The 6,894-nt window shown below is 34.9% G+C and overlaps 1 long non-coding RNA gene across 1 annotated transcript; it reads right to left on the bottom strand.

Annotated features, from left to right (window-relative positions):
- Nucleotides 1-3,579: 3,579 nt before the first annotated feature.
- Nucleotides 3,580-5,887, bottom strand: LOC122514825. The gene is made up of 2 exons (XR_006303124.1): nucleotides 5,724-5,887; nucleotides 3,580-3,620 (listed from the first exon to the last, which is right to left on the bottom strand). It is a non-coding gene; the product is annotated as an uncharacterized LOC122514825 (long non-coding RNA).
- Between the last annotated feature and the right edge of the window lie 1,007 nt (nucleotides 5,888-6,894).

The following is a 6,894-nucleotide window of genomic DNA, read 5'->3' as shown; positions in this document are numbered from 1 at the left end:
AGTTTGTTGAAATGTGTTGGATGTGGGAGTAAACGATCATTAATGTTTGATATAACACCACCCCCTGCCCCAAAATAACAGAAAAACAATATTCTTGAATCTCATGGAAACAAAAAAATTCAATAAATCAAACAACATAGTAATTATAATACTAATAATACTCACAGGTAGGGGGAAGGTGTTGGATACGAGGGGGAGGGGGTTAAACGATCATCAATGTCAGATACACCAACCCTCCAGAAATAAAACCAAACAATTGGATCATAGATCATCGAGAAAAAAATTCAATAAATCAAACAGCATAATAATTATAATACTAATAATACCCACAGGGGGGAGGGGGAAGGTGTTGAACAAGGGGGTGGTAAACGATCATCAATGTCAGATACACCAACCCCCCTCCCCTAGAAATAAAACCAAACAATTGTTTTGGATCATTTGAGATCAAACAAAATCCAACAAACCAAACAACACAAATAATAATAACAACAACAATAACAACGAAGTAAAAATAATGAAATAAAAAAAAAGAAAAAGACAGGGATGTTTATTAAATAACGGCAGAGTAAAAAAAAAGCTTTAACGAAATGTTGGAGATAGAAGAAAATCGATTGGCTGGGTGTAGAAGAGATCTGATTCAATCAGAACTATTCCAATTGAAAGGTCTGCGAATATGAGCAAACCGCATACGAGACAACATTCTATCTCCCTCTCTCTCACTTGCTGATTGGGAAAGAAAAGAGTGAGAGAGAGAGAGGAGGAGTGAGAACGGGTGTAAGGGGTGGTGAGGTGAAGTGAGGTGGGCTTGGGAGAGGAAGAGGAAGAGGAAAAGGTGGGGGTGGGGTGAAGCGGTGATTGGTGAGGTGGGTGGGGGGGTCGAAGAGGGAGTACACGTTGCGCGTGCGCGTGCGCGTTCTCTTTTCCTCGGGGTCATCAGAAATTCGCATCGGCCATCAGCCGGTGCCAATAACGTACCTAACCAAGGCAGATGGGAGACGAGGCGAGGGAATATATAGCGGTTGGCCGGACGAACAGAGTGAACATGGTCGCGGGGAGAGAGGCAGGGAGAGGGGAGGGGCCAACGGGGGTAACTTTGCAGTCTGCAACCTCGTACCAACCGGCAAACCTATCATCATCAGGAAAATACCGATTACTTTATGAACCATAGAATTTTTAGAGTTATACGAGACTAATATTTCTTATTCTTCTTATTCTTTTTCTTATTCTTCTTCTTCTTTTTTGTACCTGTACAATATTTTAGGTTATTTTAGTATAATTATGCTATTATAATTATGTTTTTTATTGTTGTATTTGTATTTATATTTATATTGTATATTACATTGTATTACATTGTGTAATATTGTATTATACAATTATATGTATAACAATATTTTGTGTATATGTGTGTTCTATTCTTCTTCTTCTTTTTTGTATCTGTAGAATATTTTAGGTTATATTAGTATAATTATGCTATTATAATTATGTTTTTTATTGTTGTATTTGTATTTATCTTTATATCGTATATTACGTTGTATTACATTGTATAATATTGTATTATACTATTATATGTATAACAATATTTTGTGTATATGTGTGTATTCTTATCTTCTTCTTCTTTTTTGTATTTGTAGAATATCTTAGGTTTATCTTAGATAATTATGCTATTATAATTATGTTTTTTATTGTTGTATTTGTATTTCTATTTATATCTCTATTACATTGTATTACATTGTATAATATTGATTATACTAATATTTATAACAATATTTTGTGTATATGTGTGTGTTCTTATTCTTCTTCTTCTTTTTTATATCTGTACAATATTTTAGGTTATCTTAGTATAATTATGCTATTATAATTATGTTTTTTATTGTTGTATTTGTATTTATATTTATATCGTATATTACATTGTCTTACATTGTATAGTATTGTATTTTACAATTATATGTATCACAATATTTTGTGTATATGTTTGTGTGGGGAGGGGGGGTATTCTTTTTGTTTTTTCTGGTTCTGTTTGCTTCTTTCCCTCCTAATCAAACATTTGGAAAAATATATTTTTGTTTAATGTGTTTGTTAGATAGGACTGATGATAATGATGATTATGATGATGATGATCATAGAATGTATGTATTTGTGTGTATTTGTATGTGTTTGTTTCTTTATATATATATATAGTAATTATTACTTTGGTATAAGAAATATTTCCGGTTTGAGAACACCAGTTCACGTATCGAGACGGTGAATCATCGTACGGTTAGAGAGAGAATCATTTCGGTTGAAATGATCAGATATTCTTTTTGACTCATGCAGTATAGATGTATAGGTGGGGACGAATGTATCTATATATCTATATGTTGATTGTGAATGTAATAGTTTCGTTGAAGTAATACAATTTGTATATTTATAGTTTGTATAATAATTATTCTAAATTTTTCAGAGGGGATGGGGGTTTTCTTTTGATTACACAGTAATAAAAAATATAATATAATCTATATTATATTTATATTACAGTAATAAATCTTATTCAATAAAATTTATATATTACATTATTCTTATATTACTGATGTAATAAGAATCATTTACTATTATTATATTTAATAAAAAATTAATAAAAAAGAATTAAAAAAAGGTAATAATAATTTAAGAAAGTAAAATGTTTTTGGTTAAGGTATTAGAACGAAATGGTGGATCCAAGAAAGGAAAGAAGGGAAAAGCAGACGCAAAAGTGATAAAGAGATAGAAAAAGAGAGAGAGCGAGAGAGAGAGAAATAAAGAGAGAGAAGGTTTGGGTTCGAGAGACTGTATAGCAAACTCCTTCGAAATTCCCTGCTGAGACGACGTCTGGCCAGACTCGGCCGAGGAGGATTTTTATTGTTCGTCGCCTACGTCTCATCCTTCCACACGGAATCGAGCCTTCCATGTCGATACCTCCTCCTCCTCCTCCTCCTCCTCCTCCACCCACGGACAAATTTTCTATTCTTTTTTATATAGGCCGAACCACCTAAAACGTTTCGTCTACCCCCCACCCCCGCTACCACTCAGACTTCTATGAATTCGTACTATCATTTTTTTTTCTACCTTTAATTTATTTATTAATTTATTTATTTATTTATTGGAATATTTTTCGCGTTGTTTTTGTTTCCCTTAAAAATTCTTGCCTATAGATTTGTTATTTCTTAACGAGTAGGATAATAATAATAATAATAATAAATAAAATATTTACGTATGTTTGTAGGTGCATGCGTTTAAATAGGAACACCCGAATATATGAATTTGATTTGTTTTTGTTAAAAAAGTCACGTCTTAAATAAATGTATTAAAAATGAAGTTCCTATTTTGATACGAGTCACCCGGTATATTTGTCATTACGATAATATATATTAATAGAATTTTTGAACGATGTAATAGTAGTAATAGTTATTTAATTTACGTTCAAATAATACGAAATGTGTAATGGATGATTGTTCGGGAAAAACAAAAATCAAAATGTCTGATTAATTCTGCAACACACCTGTTTTTGTTTTATTTTCTTTTTTCTCTCTCTTAATTTTCTTCACTTGATTTAAGAGATGATGATTTTGTGGGTACTTTGAGAGATAATCAGCTATCTGGAACACCTGTTTACCAATTGTAAAATCGTGATAGGTTTAATGCATACACAGAATGGTGGTAGATAGTCAAAGTTTCAATTGAATCTCAATTGATATCTTTCGGTGTGCATTCACTGTTTCAAATCTCTCTATCTTATACGTATATGTATGTGTGTGTGTGTGTGTGCATCACTTTGTATAACCTTCAAAGAGAACATTAACGCAGATGATACCCTACAGAAGATCTAACAAAGTACATCAAGTACTGAGATTGACAATTCAAAGTGCAGGGAGGAAATTTGGGAAATTCTCGAGAAATTTCTAAACAAATCGTTCGTTCGGATATCTACGCTCCTGGTTGCGTCTCTTCTTCTCTTTACGGATCGAACGAGCAAATGCGAATGAACGACGAACGAACGAACGAACGAACGAACGGACGGAACGATGAACTCTGGGAACAATGGAAATGAAACAGTTCCAAAGGATCACGCACACACATACACACGCACACATCGGTGCTTTAATGATTATTTCTCATTATTACTATTAACCTAGTAACATTTTAACGATAAAAACAAATTTCCTGAATACTTCATTTTTATTCATGAAAATAATTATTTTATCGATTCATCATTTTCGTAATGCAGTTATTGCAGTTTCTTTCATAAATATATCTATAAATATGTAAGTATAATTAGTGGAATAACGAGAATAGCAAATTTTATTTCTATCTCTTTCTTTTTCTTTTTCTTTTTTTTGACTCAGTCTTTTAGAAATATACGTTAGAGAATGGTAGTAGGAAGTCGTGCATCACGTTCAGAGTCTGAGAAGTGAGCAAACGACGGACCGACCGACCGTTGCAGCCGTGCTGCATCGATTTTACGTACGATCGCGGAACCGGAAGCGAACGTCTACTCAACGTGGATATGAAATCGGTCGAATATACTGTGGGAGGAGGGAGGAGGAACGAAGGATGAGGGGGTGGAAGGGGAAAGGGGGGCTGGTATTGGTGAAGAGTACCATTTTTACGCTTACATTTTCTTTTTCATTTTTTCCTCTTTCCTACTTCCTTATTATTGTTCTCTTTTCTATTAAAGTTACTCCCAACTTTCTTGCGTTAACATTCAATAATAATAATAATAATGATATAAATCAAAATAATATGAGAAAGAATAAATATATAATTATTTGATCGAATTTGATGCAACATTATTATAAAATATTGTACAAATAGTATAAGAATCGTTTCTAACTATTCGAAGTGTCATTAAACTCTATGAAAGATGTCGAGGCACGACGAGATGAAGAAGAAGAAGAAGAAGAAATGCATCCCATCCGGCGTCGCGTCATACGAGACGCAAATTGTCATTTGACTGTCGACCGACAGTTGCAGATTGTACATCCCAAGTGTCTAAGCAACGACACTTGCTTGCTTATACCATATACTACATAAATACATACACGTATATATAGATATACGTACATGCATACATACATAGGAAAATACATTTTCTTATCCGTTGTATGTAGTAGTATGTCCTATTCAACATGACGCAAACGTTCTCCGGAACATTTATCGGTAATCGGTGTCTTCGAGAATTTCCAATTATTTACTTAAGTAGTTATTAAATCTTTAAATAGAAAAACAGTTATCGCTTGTTGAAACTAATCTTATATATATATATATATATTTAACAAGAACAGTAATATCGTAACGTCCTGTGTTTCATTTTTAAATCGATCCATGATTCGACATTTTCCCGTAAAAAGAACAACAACACAACAACAAAAATATATACATATATATAAACATATAAAAATAAAGAGAATGAAAAATAATATAAGAAGAATAAGAATAAGAAGATGAAGAAGATGAGGGTGGATGAAACATTGGTAGAATGCAGTGATACGCATTGGCGTCGGCAACGGTGGCGTTGGCATGCAGTGCAACGCCGAAAATGCAGTATACATATATACGTGTTAATAATACATACATATATAAATATGTGTATATGGTAAAGAGAAAAGAAAAGAGAGAGAGAAAAAAAAGAGAAAAAGAGAAAGAGAGAAATAGAGAGAGAGAAAGAGGACGCGCGACGACATCGGCGTCGGGCGTGGCGGATAACTGACCTCGCCTCGTCTGGCCCCTCTCGAGGCATCGTTCGGACTATCCCCACCACTCCGATTATCGTAACGTTGCCCTTCCCTTCCTCTCGCTTTATCTCACACCCTTTCTCGGTCCTCCGGCACGCTAGTACGGTACCCCCACCACGTGACGTCGTCGGAACGCCGACCTTAGTACCCCCACCACCGGGCCAGCCGTTGTCGCAGCCGCCGCAGCCTGCACCGGAGACGCGCCGCCACACGTCCCGACGTAGCTGCAACCAACCCCCTCCTCCACCTCCTACTTCTCTCTCAACCCCCCCACCTACCCCCTACTCCACCTCTTTCTCATCCTCCTTCTCCTCCTTCTCCACCTCCGCCGCCCCCACCTCGCACGTCTCGTTCGCGGCCTTCCGCGCCCCCGGTAGATTGGCAGACGGCAGTCTGGCTGTCTGGTTGCCCGGCAACGCCGTGGCTGCCCGTCGCCGCCGCCGTCGTCGTAGTCGTCGTCGTCGTAGTCGTCGTCGTCGTAGTAGTCGCCGTCGATGCTAGAAGGGTGGGCCTACTGATGGCTTTAAACGACTTATTCTATTGAACAAAATTTTACTACCTCTTCAAACTAACTCTCTTTCTTTCTTTCTTTCTTTCTTTCTTACTATGATGGAAATATTTTTATTATTCTTCTTTATTTCTTTTTATGCATATAAGCATCGCTCCCAAACATTGCAATTTGATTTCTTTTTCTTTTCTCTTTATTTTTCTCCTCTTTTCTTTTTCTTCTTTATATCTGTTCATTCTCAAGTTTATTTTTTTTTTTATTTACAATTTATTCCGTAATATTTTTAATTTATTTATGGATTTATCTCTTTTTTTTTTAAACAATAAGACAATATATATTTAACAGGAGCTTATTCGAATTGAAATATTCGGGTATCTTCGAATTTATATTGTTATGCTTTAATCAACTATGCTAATCATCTTCTTATGCATACATGTATCACATACATCTTTTTAATCTTGTTTTTAATGTTAATCGTAGATTATCGTATAACTCGTATAATATTGAAATGATTTGAATGAAATACTAGGATAGTTTCGAGTTATACTTTTGTATTTAATATACCGAGTGTCAAACTTTTTTTTGATCCTCATATTTCGCGTGCGTTATACAGCCATCACCATTAGAGTCTCTCTTTCT

The sequence above is a fragment of the Polistes fuscatus genome, unplaced genomic scaffold (genome assembly GCF_010416935.1).
Source record: "Polistes fuscatus isolate 324 unplaced genomic scaffold, CU_Pfus_HIC Scaffold16, whole genome shotgun sequence".
Classification (NCBI taxonomy): domain Eukaryota; kingdom Metazoa; phylum Arthropoda; class Insecta; order Hymenoptera; family Vespidae; genus Polistes; species Polistes fuscatus.
Note: the sequence above shows the minus strand (reverse complement) of the source record. Positions and strands in the feature narration are given on the sequence as shown.